At 34.4% G+C, this 15183-nt stretch overlaps 1 long non-coding RNA gene across 2 annotated transcripts; it reads right to left on the bottom strand.

Moving 5' to 3' along the window:
- Positions 1-2516: 2516 nt before the first annotated feature.
- LOC134237126 (uncharacterized) lies at positions 2517-7175 on the bottom strand. 2 transcript variants are annotated; one of them, XR_009985759.1, is made up of 7 exons: positions 7124-7175; positions 6555-6646; positions 4757-4892; positions 4509-4620; positions 4261-4371; positions 2854-3047; positions 2517-2531 (listed from the first exon to the last, which is right to left on the bottom strand). It is a non-coding gene; the product is annotated as an uncharacterized LOC134237126 (long non-coding RNA). The 2 variants fall into 2 exon arrangements; XR_009985758.1 differs by lacking the exon at positions 7124-7175 and having other exon boundaries at positions 6555-6956.
- Between the last annotated feature and the right edge of the window lie 8008 nt (positions 7176-15183).

The raw sequence follows: 15183 nt of genomic DNA, 5'->3' as shown, positions 1-15183 counted from the left end.
CTGTTTTCATAACCAAAAATGTTTTGAAAATCTTACAAAAATCAATATGTCAATGGATAGCATGTTTGAGGAATTTTCCTCCATGACTATTGGTCAGTTAAAAGACTACCTCAATATTAGAGGTTTAAAGGTGTCAGGAGTTAAAAACGAACTCGTCTCAAGGGCATCTGTTGCATGGGAGCAGAAGGTGTCCCCTAAAGTTTCTGAAAAAGAGCTTCAAAAAAATCTTCAGAGCCACTATATTGAAAAACTTCAGAAATACAAAATACCTGAAGATCCAAGGTCAATTCCACTGTCAAAGTGGCAATCAGATGTCAAATCTTTGCCAAAACTAGATCTAGGCAACATTTTTTCTTTTATTTTAGAGAAAAAAGAATTTGACATTGACTTTGTGGGTAAATACAAAACCCATAAAGCATTCTCCTACTGGAAGTCTGGGTTTGTTGATGAAATATTAACATACAACTTCTAAAACATCAAAATTCTTCGATCAATGGTTACTCCATCACAAAGTATAAATAATGATCCAAGAGAAGTTTGGATAGCATTTGATATTCAAGAGGAACAAATTTTGACAAGTTGGTGTAGCTGTATAGCAGGTATGGCAGAAACGTGTAACCATGTAATAGCTACACTTTATAAGGTAGAATATGCCAATACCATGGGGTTTACAAATCCATCATGCACATCTCTACCATGCAACTGGAATGCATCTACTAAACGTAATGTCCAACCATCCAAGGTCACTGAAATGAATGTCAGGAAAGACAACAGGGTCAAATCTACAGAAGATCAAGGTCAGAAATCTATTATTTCCGAGATGAAAACCTCATTTGATCCAAGACGGATGGATCACAGGAAGGTCACAGAAGAAGAAGTAAACAATATGTTTAGTAAGCTGTATAGTGTTACTCCAAGGTCAGTTGTATTTAAGGCTATTACATCAAACAGTCAGAAGCCTTTTATGCCCCAATCATTAATTGATATTGGAACCAATTATACAGATTCCGCAGAAAAGTTCATTGAAGGCTTGCCCCTTTCAAATGAACAGGTTATCCTTGTTGAGCAGGCCACTAGAGATCAGGCCAAATGTCCACTATGGCATACCCAAAGAAAAGGGAGGATAACTGCTTCTAGTACCCTAACAGTGTGTACAAAATTTTCTACACTATGAAAAAAAGGAAGCTCCAAGGTCAAAATTACCCCCCTTGTGAAAAATATATTGCATGGTGGAGATGACATCTCTTTTGTTCCAGCTGTTAAGTATGGAATAGAAAAGGGGGATACAGCTAGAGTAGATTTTTTAAAGCTTGAGTCCTTAAAGCACTCCGGTTTTTCCATCAGAAAAGCAGTTTTATATATAAAACCTGACATGCCATTTTTGGCAGCCAGTCCCGACGGCATCATTCAGTGCAACTGTTGTGGAGTGTCTGTCCTCGAAATCAAATGCCCCTACGTTCTTAACACTAACAATGTATTTGTGCAAGAAGGTTGGCATTTGACAGATTTCCTTGAACAACAAGAAGGAAATCTGGCTTTGAAATCTTCACACAAATATTACTACCAGATTCAAGCACAACTTGGTGTCACTGGTCTGCAGCAAGCTTTCTTTTTGGTGTGGTCAGCTAAAGACACACTAATTCTAAAAGTAAAATTAGACAAAAAGATTTGGATGGAAATAGTACAAAAAGCATCCCTTTTCTTCAAAATTTACATTGTCCCTTATCTTTTGGGCACAACAAATTTGACATTTTGTCCACTATGCAACAAACTTTGCTTAGATGGCGATGAAATCATCGAGTGTGGAGATCACAGCATTTGTTGTGATAACTGTGACCTTTGGTTTCATTGGAAATGTGTAGGGGTCAAAACAGAACCCACTGCTGAAATATGGACTTGTAATGCATGTGCTTCATAAGACAGAGTGCTTTACAGAATTGAAGTTAAAACATCATTAAAAAAATTGTTTACATTATCATCTATACAAATAGAGTACATTGTACATGCTTTACTGTGCCTAGTCTAGGTATTTTTTACTTCTTTAAATACTGAGTAGTTAAATCATATTAAAAATGTTTTTTCCCTTGCAGATCACTGTACCCTTCCTTCAACTTGATTTAGTTTATAAACTTCTATTTATATATACATGTATCTCAATAAAAAAAATCATGTCCTAGTTAAGTCTGCTAGTATCAGAGGGTCAAATTTCATCTTTATATATAATTAATATTCAACTAAACAAACATGGGAGGAGGTGATAGGTGTGCAGTTGGTCCTTGCAACAATGACAAGAGATATCCCAAAATATGATATCAAATCACATGTTCATACTCTTAAATTTCATAAACTTCCATCTGATGAAATTATGAGGAAAAAATGGAATTCTCAAATATTAAAAGGTCGTCAGGATTATATTCCAGGCAATGGCATACGTGTATGTTCAAACCACTTTTCAGATGGTATGCCCACCAGTGAGAATCCCTATCCCACTTTGTTTTTAACCTTGTCTGATGCCACCAGTGGGACAACTCCTACAAAGAGAAGAGAAATTAAAAGACACAATAATAAAAAGTTCATAGTAGATTGTGAAACTAATTGCACTCTGCAAAGTACGTCGGAAAATGACACAGCAGATCATGCAGAATGTTCAAATGAATCAGAATTTATTCTTTGCTTTCAGTTTACTCAAATTACTAGAGATTCAGATGTTAATTTCTTTACAGGTCTGTCTACTACTCTAGTTTTTCAGACATTATTCAACTTACTCAGCTCAAAAGCCAAATGCATGCAGTACTGGAGAGGCGAAAAACAGACTACCTGTGAAATGCCTTCCAGATATGATCAAGGTCTTACCTTCAAACGCCCTGGTCCAAGAAGAAAACTATCTCTAGAGCTTGAGTTGTTGCTGGTATTGATGAGATTAAGACTTGGTCTTTTAGTTCATGACCTTGCATTTAGATTCAACATTTCTGATGCAACTGTCAGCAGCATTTTTTTTACTTGGACTCGCTTACTTCGTCTAGAACTGGGAAAACTCATCATATGGCCTACAAAACACACAATCAAAAGTGCATTACCTGAATGCTACAGAAGGTTTTACCCAAATGTACGATGCATAATAGACTGCACAGAAGTTTTGTTAGAAACACCATCAAGTTTAGAAGTTCAAGCTAAATGCTGGTCCGATTATAAGCAACACTGTACAGTAAAATTTCTTGTTGCAATTACACCAAATGGTATGTTTTCATATGTTTCTTCCGTTTATGGAGGAAGAGCAAGTGACCAGTTTATTGTAAAAGACATTTTTACAATCTTATAGAACCCTATGATCAAGTTATGGCTGACAGGGGTTTCAAAATTAAGGAGGACCTTATGATGTTGATGGCTAAACTTGCTATTCAACCCAGTACAACTGGAAAATTGCAGATGCAAGCATCAGATGTATCAGAAACTTCAAAAATTGCAAATGTAAGAATTTATGTTGAACAAGCTATTGGCAGACTTAAAACATACAGATTTTTGAAAAATGAATTTCCGATTTCATGTCTTCCCATTGTTGATGATATTGTTATTTCATGCTGTGCACTTTGCAACCTTCTGGACCCCCTTGTGGAATAAAAAAATCAATAATATATAGATACTATCTTATTAGCACATGTATTACATTTCATATTAAAGTTCAACTCCTGCTGAATGTAATTTCATATTGAATAAATATCAATCATTTGATTCATTTCTGGCAATGATTTTCATTAATCTTTGCCTTATAATATTTTCTGATTTCTTGCATTAAATGAGACTTTCTATCTTCACTACTTGTACTGCACTCTCCCCACCCTCCACCCCCTCCTCCCCTCCCCTTAGTAACCACTTGCATATCAGTAACCACTTGCATATCAATATAACAGTACTTGTTACATATATCTAACTTGCATGGTGTATAGACATACAACTAGCTTACAACCCTGTCTTTCATTTAGCCAGCTTGTATGGATTTACCATAAGCAACCATTTTGCATAAGATTTACGCAATTTAACAATTTGCATAGAAAATTCTACCAAACTTGCACAGATGTGTAAAGCTTTTCTATTTTCCATACTTTGCAGTTTTCTAAGATATCATTTGCACTTCAAAAATGCAGATCTGTTGGGTCATTATTTCAAGGTTGCATGTAAATTACAAATTGGTAAAGAATCATGATTTTTCAATTACCATTTTGTTTTAAAATTGGGATTAAATTATCAATTTTTTTGACATACCTGGTCGACAGCTGTAACTGGCATAATGTCAGTCCAGTAGTAGGCTGGCAATGGCAGATGGGTGTTTCCAGCTTTGCCCTAGCCAATGTCTTGTTGCAGTTTGTCGGCTATCTAAAATCAAAATAAAATTATTGGGTCGGGAATATTTGTGTAAGAGATAATTAACAAACTTTTTATGATGGCTATTATTTGCTATTTTAAGTTTTAAAATTTACATTGATGTAAATTATCAGTTTTTTTGGACATACCTGGTCGACAGCTGTAACTGGCAGAAAGTCAGTCCAGTAGCAGATTGGCAATGGTAGATGGGCATTTCCGGCTTTGCCCTAGGCCACTGTTTAGTTACAGTTTGTCGGCTATCTAAAAGCAAAATAAAATTATTGGTTCGGGAATATTTGTGTAAGAGATAATTGACAAACTTTTAATGATGGCTATTATTTGCCATTTTAAGTTTTAAAAGTTACATTGATTTAAATTATCAGTTTTTTGGACATACCTGGTCAACAGCTGTAACTGGCAGAAAGTCAGTCCAGTAGCAGATTGGCAATGGTAGATGGGCATTTGCCCTAGGCCACTGTCTAGTTACAGTTTGTTGGCTGTCATTAATAAATACAGTGATGTCTTGTGGAAAACTACAATAAAATATTGATTTGTGTTTACATGCAACCAACGACTTCTTTAAAGAACTCTAAGACTTACAAAGTGCTCCCTTTGTCAAGGTCATAAAGTCAAGGTTATACATTGATTAAAGCATTAACTTTATGTGTATGAAAGGTCTCTGTTAAAACAAACTGAACAAAGTTGTCCCTTTGTCAAGGTCATGTAGTCAAGGTCATATATTAAAGTTTAAGGTAAGGTCATCTTAACAAATAAATTGTACAGTTATCCCTTTGTCAAGGTCATGAAGTCAAGGTCATATATGACATCATGAATTTTAAGTGTATGGGCATGGTGGAAAGGTCATCTTTAAAAAAAATATTTGCCCTATTTACTAAAGGACCTTTTTTTTTAATTCTGTTTTTTAAACCCAATGTTTTAACTTCATATTTGGAAGTGTTTTGAGAACAAATTATATACTTAAGTTACCTACCCATTTTCTTAATGGTAAGTTTGAGGAGGGCAAACATTTTTTTAAGAGGACCTAAAACAAGCATCTTTCCAGTATATTGATTTGATTAAGACTTTGAACATTTGCCACCTTTCACCTTTGACAGTTAGCATTGCTGCTTTAGATAAAAGCAATAACAAACTGTACATTTTTTTTTGCTTGCTTATGAATACAGTGGACCCTCATTTATCCGGACGCTTTGGTTCCTAGTCAATATGTCCGGATATGTGAAGCATCCGGATATCTGAATCACCAGTTAAATAAGACAAAATAACATTTAAAAATTCCGTTCCGTTGAAAGATCGTCCGGATACTGAAGCATCCGGATATCTGGCGTCCGGATATCTGAGGGTCCACTGTAAATGCTTTGACGAGACTTTTCATTCCTCTCAGATAAGTAATTAGACCTCAGTAGGGTATATCACTATGTTTTATGTTTTTATGTGCACTTGTTTTCTAATGTGTGCATGTTTTTGTAGCATACTAATCCTTTCATTTCCTTCAAAGAAGTTTACTTTGTTTATATGTACAAGAAATGTACATGGAAGAATTTATGCTTCAGAATCTGTTTGTAATATAAACTACTTTATTTTGTGTTTTGAAACTGAAAGGACAGTTTTCAATAACAACACAATAATAGATGTATTGCACATTGTTGTTGTCAATATTAGTGAACTGTGACTACTAACTTTTTGGGTCAATGCTGAACTAAAGACAACAGTGTCTGCACCTGACCTAATCTGTGATGACACTTTAAAATACTAATTACAGGATAACTGCATGATTACACATAATTTTATGATATTATATGTGCGAATTTTCTTAAAGTAGCATGGCTAATATATAATTTGTAAGAATCTTCCATTTGGATTGACATTCCTTCACATATTTACATAATTTGAATCAATAGTACATATGCTATAAATTTATATATTGCAAGTTTTGCAACACTTACAAAGTTGGTCAAGTAGTCAGGGCTTGATTTTTCTCTCTCAGCGCAATGCACTACTGAGAGTATTTCTGAATGAGTATGGAATGATTCTATGTTTATTATGTGTATAACCAAACCTCTTGTGTATAAGATAGCTTCTATTTAAATACAATGGCCTACAACATTATTCATATTTATGTATATAATAATCATGAATGTTTCCTAATCCTTTGCTTTCTTTAGCATAAATATTACCTTTTAAGGCATTCTTTCTTTATGTATAGGCCTTTGTATTTACGGCTCTTGGCTCTCTGATACTGGTATGACTTGCTCTCAATGTTAACTTGCTGAAAGTGTGAAATATGAACATAGTTTACATTAAATAAACAAGTAAAAATGTACTTGTTTACAAAGAAATCGGATTATGTATTTGTTTTTATTAAAATCAATTACAAAAAATTGAATATATCAATTTTTTGTACACTATGTGTTTCACATGATGCTCATTCCCTATTGGGCTTGAAAAGTGCACCTCGCTGGGTCATATCACCATTTTCGAAGAGCTCAATATATTCGATTTTGGGGGTATGAGCCTAGATTTAACATTTCTCCGATTTCAAAACAACTAAACTCTAGCTCAGAAAAAGCTCAATGTTCTGAGGTGCCGTATTTATTAAATACAGCCCAAAACATGAACCATACCCATGGTTCTCAATGAGCATTTACCGACCACGTGCTTTTGGCGTCCTCGAATAAAAAGACAAAAATTGCAAAAAATAATCCATTTAAGTACTATTCAAGCTGAAATATATAAATTTCATTACCTGAGAGTCTTTTGTGCATAGTTATTTACAGTTGTTACGTCCAAGATAAACAACAAGCGGCGGTTTATTTTGCTGATCCGTTCTCGCTTCGCCTCGCGTCGGCCATTGTTTTTGTGACGTCAGCCCCAAATGTTTGCCCCCAGTCCAAGATGGCGGCCAATAACCTTAATAGGGTCTATTAAAATGTCCAATACCAAAAATGTTAACATTTTATATAAATGGGACATCGATCATGATCATTGAGAATATGATAAGAAGGAGGAGGGATAGGGGGGGTAGTATCTGTGTATCTCTAAAATAAAATGTTTCCCTTGAAATGTTAAGAAAACTTTATTTGCATGGTCAGCGTTTGAAAGTCCAGTCAGCAGTACATAGCCTCAATAAAGCCCCTTCTTCTTTTTCTTCATGGCATTTTGATATATTGTTAACCTTATATGATGTTCAAAATTGTATCATTCACCAAATATCCTTCATGTGATAATCAATAGCTAGTAACCTATAAAATTTTGTCTCTTCAAATCCCATTTTTGTGAAACGTAGAATGAAAAATTAAAAGCTATTATACGAGTATTCATTTTACTTTCATAAACATGATTCAAGTTCATATTTTTGATTTTTTTGACAAAAGTTTGTATTATCTGTCCTTAAGGGGGAAAATATATACAATTTTATATTTATTGTTTGCTATCAATTATGAATGGTGTAAAAATGGATTTAATTTTTAAATTGAGTTATGACTGTTACTATGACTATGAAAGTTATGACTTAATCAATCCGGAGGTTTAGTAAAGCATGGAGTTTGTTTTTCATGAGATTCAATTGTTAATTCAACTCTCTGTGTGTTAATATCCCTTGTGTATGTTTTGTTAGTTCCAAGCAAATTGTGACAGTTTTGCTACCTGGGGAAAACAAAAGGCTCTTAATTGCCTCTAGGTATATACATACATGTATCATACCCTATCGAGATCTGGGGTGAAGATATTGGATTTTTGGAATTAGCAAGGGGAGGGGGGGTAGGTTTAACAGCAGACTTAAGTTGCTTTATTAGTATTCAAACATCTACTGCAAAATCAAGAAAAACAAGTTATCCTACAGAAGTTGATAATTTTTTCTGTGAAATAAAATTCAGATGACAAATATCAAAAAAAAAAAAAATCCATTGAGCATAACTTAGGATCGACACCCCCGTCCAAAAATATAGTCCCGTCCAAAGTTAAAGCGTTTAGACGTCAACAGAGTCAATATCTCGAAGTGGGGTCTTGTGACGCGTTTATGAATATGTCCTATTTTTGTTTTTAGCTCACCTGAGCCGAAGGCTCAAGTGAGCTTTTCTGATCACATTTTGTCCGGCGTCCGTCTGTCCGTCTGTCTGTCTGTCTGTAAACTTTTCACATTTTCGACTTCTTCTCAAGAACCACTGGGCCAATTTCAACCAAACTTGCCACAAAGCATCCTTGGGTAAAGGGGATTCAAGTTTGTTCAAATAAAGGGCCAGGCCCTCATTCAAGGGGAGATAATTGGGAATTAATGAAAATTAGGTGGTATTTTTTAAAAATCTTCTTCTCAAGAACCACTGTGCCAGAAAAGATGAAACTTATGGGGAAACATCCTCAGGTAGCGTAGATTCAAGTTTGTCCAAATCATGAACCCCGGGGGTAGGGCGGGGCCACAATGGCGGACCAAAGTTTTACATAGAAATATATAGGAAAATTCTTTAAAAATCTTCTTCTCAAGAATAGCACAGCCAGAATTGGTCATATTAATATGGAAGCATCCTGTAGTGTAGATTCAAGTTTGTTCAAATCATGATCCCCGGGGGTAGGGCGGGGCCACAATGGCCGACCAAAGTTTTACATAGAAATATATAGGAAAATTCTTCAAAAATCTTCTTCTCAAGAATAGCCAAGCCAGAATTGATCATATTTATATGGAAGCATTCTCAGGTAGTGTAGATAAGTTTGTTCAAATCATGACCCCCGGGGGTAGGGCGGGGCCACAATGGCGGACCAAGGTTTTACATAGAAATATATAGAAAAATTCTTTAAAAATCTTCTTCTCAAAAATAGCATAGCCATAATTAATCATATTTATATGGAAGCATCCTCAGGTAGTGTAGATTCAAGTTTGTTCAAATCATGACCCCCGGGGCTAGGGCGGGGCCACAATGGCCGACTTAAGTTTTACATAGAAATATATAGGAAAATTCTTTAAAAATCTTCTTCTCAAGAATAGCCAAGCCAGAATTGATCATATTTATATGGAAGCATCCTCAGGTAGTGTAGATTCAAGTTTGTTCAAATCATGACCCCCGGGGGTAGGGCGGGGCCACAATGGCCAACCAAAGTTTTACATAGAAATATATAGGAAAATTCTTTAAAAATCTTCTTCTCATGAATAGCCAAGCCATGATCGGTCATGGGACTACTTTTGGATTTTTAACTTTTCAATAATAAACCAATTTCTACTTTTTCCTAGCGACAGTGCTCAGGTGAGCGATGTGGCCCATGGGCCTCTTGTTATATCAGTTAATGAGAAACAGCTTCTAATCCTAATCTATGTTTGAAATGTTCAATAGTCTCCCAAATCATATTTTTTAGTCATCTGAATTAGGAACTTGGGCTGAAGATTTTGTTCTTAATCCTCCGTCGACTCATTTGTAGTTGTTACCAAACTACATTTTACATAAAATCTCTTTTTCCCCTACGATCTGAGATTGAGAATTTTGTTCTCATCAGAATTACCATAATTTTAAATAGTTAAAATATTAGTGAACTTCATCTGTACCATGCATAATTGCCTTAAGGGACATACTGACTCTCTTATAAGAGAGATAACTTTCCAAGCAAAAAAAAAAAAAAAAAAAAAAACTAAATACAGTTCTGTTACTCATATTTTACTTGATCAGAGTTTAATCTTCATAAGCAGTTCTTTTCTTATATATTTTAGATTTGAACTTGTGCAAATAAAAATTTGCAAAGTAGCATCACCCACATTATGGCCATTAAAAAAAAAAGAAAACGTGATTTTTGAATGATGAGGCAATTCATAAAGTCATAATGCATTGATTAGTAATAAAATTACCCCAAATTTTAGTAGAAATTCATTCACCAAGCTTTAAGTTATATTTACTGCCATGTTGCCATGTTGACTAAAATTATGCAGTTTCAAATTTTCAGAATTCATAGAGCCAAAAAGACCCTATATGGCCCTTGGTCTTTCTTAAAATATATGTACTGGGGTAATTGATTTTTTGTTGAGGAATTTTAATATTTCAGATGATTTGGCTGAAATGACCTTTCCGAAGCAATATGAACTTTGGAAAATATTGAAAATTGAAACCCAAATATTATGTTTCACATTAGCAGAGATTTAATTTGAAATTTGTTCTATGTAATATTGATCACTAAAAATACGACACTATACATTCATAGCTTCCGAGAGTCCCTTTTGAATCTCTTTGAATACTGGCTTTAGGAACAAATATTTCATACCACTGTTAAAAATATTTAAATATTTAAAGCCATTTGAAGTAGAACTGAAATGTTTTGAATGCACTGAATATCACTATGTCTGTTGCATTTAATATTGATTACAAAGTACCGAATTGTATAAGGTTTAAAAGAAAAAAAAGGGTAAAGTTGGTGAATAAACAGGGGTATAGAGAAAATTCCTGTGTGAAAAAAATCAATAGCACTGGAGAAAAAATAAAGGTACTTATAGATATGCAGGGTAATATTGTATATAGTGTATCGGTGAAGTTTCAGTATAAAGAACATGATGTTCATGGAAGGTGGTAGAAAATTATCCATCAGTATATGTAACACTAATTCCAGCGTTCTTGTGTTAATCCTGTCCCGGCTCTGTTGACTCGGTCGTGTTTGCATTGGGAGGGGAGAGTAAGGACTTCCTTCAACGCGGGCAATTACTGAAGAGTAAGCTTTTTATTGGATGGATACCCAGGCATGGGCCCCATTTATAACTTTGTTTGCCTCTTCAGTTTAAACAGGCTATGATTTAGTGCGGAATATTGGCTGATATGAACTGTTTGTTTTCTTTCTGAGCTGGCCAAATTGATCGGGCCTGTTTAGGGTCGTTTTGTCGCACATGGTTTCCACTGGCACAGAGAAACCTTTTGCAGATAAGAAAAATTTTTGCCAGTTAACTGTGAGTGTGATAAGAATTTAAATGTGTGACTAACTTAGTTTTTTTTTTACTCATGAAAGTTTTTGAGAAATTTGATCGAAGTTTTTCTTCTTCATATCATGAAATTTGATGCTTTAATTTAAACACATTTATTGAATATGATCCTCATTATTGAAGTGCACCCTGTAGTTTTGCTGCAGTTTTGAAGAATCCTTTGAGTAAAAAAAATTCTGGCATGCAGATTTTAAAGCAAATATAAAATTTATTTATGAAAATTCTTTCCTTAGTCTCTTTTAATTGGAGGAATATGGAGGTTAAGGATATGAATTGAATCAATAAACCAACACTTTGGGTGTCCACATCCTTAAAGCATGGAAAATTTTTCTTTGAAAAAAAAAGCCAAATCCTGTATCTCAGGGTTATTAATGTGCTGAAATACCCAGGGATAGTACAGGGGGATTTTGGGTAACAATATTTCTGTCGAGGCTGGATTTTTTTTTGAATGGCGAAATGCCTTTGTTGTGAGGCTTGGAGTAGAGACGCTATCAAACAGGGTTATCTGGAAAATGACCAAATATGGAATGGTTTACAGGTGTGACAGATATTGCTGTTTGTCTTTGTAGACCATGCCACGGAGCTCAGGATTGCACAGGAGAAGAACGCAGAATGTCTGAACACCATATCAACCTTAAAGACTGAGGTAGGATTTAGTCAAATAATTTTGAATTGTTTGAGTGCATTTTCTGGAAGAAAAAAAAAAGAGGTGACATGGGCTTTATCATGAAGGTTAACAAATATCTTGTGCAAGGTTTTGGAAAACGGCCTTAAATTTGGTGTGCTAGCCCAAATGAGAAAATGTTTCACAAAGATTTGCTAAAATTGACTCTACAGCTTTGATTTTATTTATATTTAATTTTATATTTCTAAATAAACTTCACCGTCAAAGGATAAAGATTTACCTGCATCCAAAATTCTTGCATCGTATTGCAAAATCAGTAAAATTAAGGACAAGGCCAAAATCTAGTTATATATATATATACAGTTAATTCTCGATAAACCGCCACCTTTTGTAATTTCGAAATCATGGCGGTATAACGAATTTGGCGATGAATCGAACTTCCCATCTTTTAGAAAACAAGACGTAGAGTAACCGTTCTTAGAAATACCATTTAGCATTTCTATTCTTATCATTAAATGTACATGTATATAAAAACATATTTCTGATTGAAAATACTTCGTTATTTTTTTAATGTACAATTTCGCTAAAACAAAATGTGCAGTTACGAATTAAAGACAAGTACATATATATGCATGTGAATCTGCACGTCTGATATTGAAAAAAAAAAACATGCCGGGTCGTCGTCGCAATATATTGCCAATAGTACGTAAAAATGAATTCTTGAATAAATTATTGTTTATGGCATCATTGTTCATGAAACTTTCACAATTTATACCGTATAATTATTTTTTCAGCAAACTTTGCATTTCTTAAAGCAGAGATCATCAAAGTAATATCGTTATCGGCGTACTTTAACAACGACCGCTTTCATTGCGAAGCCGTGACTTAATGATTTTTATTAAGCAGAAAACAGAATTATAACAGTTCATGTTAAAATTATTGTTTATTTAATTCTTGTTTAATTACTGAATTACATATACCTTGTCTGCCTTTGCATGCTTTACAACAGGGATAGCGTCAACAAATTAGCCGCGCTTCACTGACCACATGCACCTGTGGCGGTATATCGAGATAAGTGACACTTAAAAATGGACGTTTGTTGTGAAAACAGGGTGGCGGATGGCGGTATGCGAATTTGGCGCTATAAAGAGAATTTTATATAGCAGGAAAAATGTTCTTGGGAAATCATGGCGGTATTGCCAAAATGGCGATGAATCGAATGGCGATAATTCGAGAATTGACTGTATATATATATATATATATATATATATATATATATATATATATATATATATATATATATATATATATATATATATATATATATGATAGTTTATGCTTTCCACTGAAAATTTGAATTTTTAAATCTGCCAAATTGAAACTACACTAATACTCATTCTGATTCATTTACCATGATATTGAAATGTTGTTCATCTATGCATTGAATGATACATCTACTAAGCTATTACGGAATGACTCTCCTTTTTTATTTTTTAGCTTACCTGAGCCGAAGGCTCAAGTGAGCTTTTCTGATCACATTTTGTCCGTCGTCCGTCCGTCTGTCTGTCTAGCTGTCCGTCCGTCTGTCCGTCTGTAAACTTTTCACATTTTCGACTTCTTCTCAAGAACCACTGGGCCAATTTTGACCAAACTTGGTACAAAGCATTCTTGGGTGAAGGGAAATTTAAATTGTTAAAAGGGGAGATAATCAAGAAAAGACAAAAATAGGGTTGGGTCATTAAAAAATCTTCTTCTCAAGAACCACTGGGCCAGAAAAGCTGAATCTTATGTGGAAGCATCCTGGTATAGTGTAGATTCTAAATTGTTCAAATAATGACCCCCGGGGGAAGGGTGGGGCCACAATGGGGAATCAAAGTTTTATATAGAAATATATAGGAAAAATCTTTGAAAATCTTCTTCTCAAGAACCACTGGGCCAGAAAAGCTGAAACTTATGTGGAAGCATCCTGGTGTAGTGTAGATTCTAAATTGTTCAAATCATGACCCCCGGGGGAAGGGCGGGGCCACAATGGGGAATCAAAGTTTTACATAGAAATATATAGGAAAAATCTTTGAAAATCTTCTTCTCAAGAACCACTGGGCCAGAAAAGCTGAAACTTATTTGGAAGCATCTTGGTATAATGTAGATTCTAAATTGTTCAAATAATGACCCCCGGGGGAAGGGCGGGGCCACAATGGGGAATCAAAGTTTTATATAGAAATATATAGGAAAAATCTTTGAAAATCTTCTTCTCAAGAACCACTGGGCCAAAAAAAGTGAAGCTTATGTGGAAGCATTCTTAGGTAGTGTAGATTCTAAATTGTAGGGATTATGACCACCGGGGCAAGGGCGGGGCCGTTATAGGGAATCAAAGTTTTACATGGAAATATATAGGAAAAATCTTTGAAAATCTTCTTCTCAGGAACCACTGGGCCAAAAAAGCTGAAACATATGTGCCCATGGAAGGATCATGGGGTAGTGTAGATTTCAAAATGTCTAAATTATGATCAGTGGGGTAGGGTGGGGATGCATTATGTATAACAAGGGGGAAATCTGGTAAAGAACAGAATGGGCAAAGCTTCTCAGGTGAGCGATGTGGCCCATGGGCCTCTTGTTATCGATAATATAAAAATGTATCATTTATAAAATTTTATAGCTTTAACTTTAGCAAAAAGAATATATATGTCCGATCTGGGACACTAATCATAATACGACACTCTCTATAGAGTTATGTCCCTTTCTAGTACGTAAGTTATAGATTTAAAATACTTATGATCTTTATGTTTACCTGATTTATTTTTTCATCTGAACAATAATTGCCAATGTAACTTTCAATTTAAGAAACTTTGGACGAAAAAGAAATTTTTGAAAGTTTTATAGAGAAAAATGACAATTTATAGATCATTGATTTAAATTATAGTAAATAATCAAAGAGGTCTCTTTAGAACTGTTGGTATATAATGAAAATAATGTGTTCGTTATAGTATATATCATCAGTGAACTTGTTTTAATGTTATCCTAGAGATCACAATCTCACTTAATAAATCGTTCGTGGATGAGCATATTGAAGATATAGATGGAATGAAAAAATAAGAAAACTGAACGTTAAAGATATACCACATGTAAATTCTGTGTGAAAAGTATACACATTTAATTAACTTTCCTACCAATAATCTTGTATTCAAAGTGTACAAACAGTGCATTTCAGATAGATGAAGAACTTGTGAAATAAACTAAA

Source organism: Saccostrea cucullata, unplaced genomic scaffold (genome assembly GCF_032062105.1).
Source record: "Saccostrea cucullata isolate Sc308-1 unplaced genomic scaffold, CSIRO_AGI_Scuc_v1 ctg3396, whole genome shotgun sequence".
NCBI classification, from domain to species: Eukaryota; Metazoa; Mollusca; class Bivalvia; order Ostreida; family Ostreidae; genus Saccostrea; species Saccostrea cuccullata.
The sequence above is the reverse complement of the archived record's forward strand: the minus strand, read 5'-3'. Positions and strand labels throughout refer to the sequence as shown.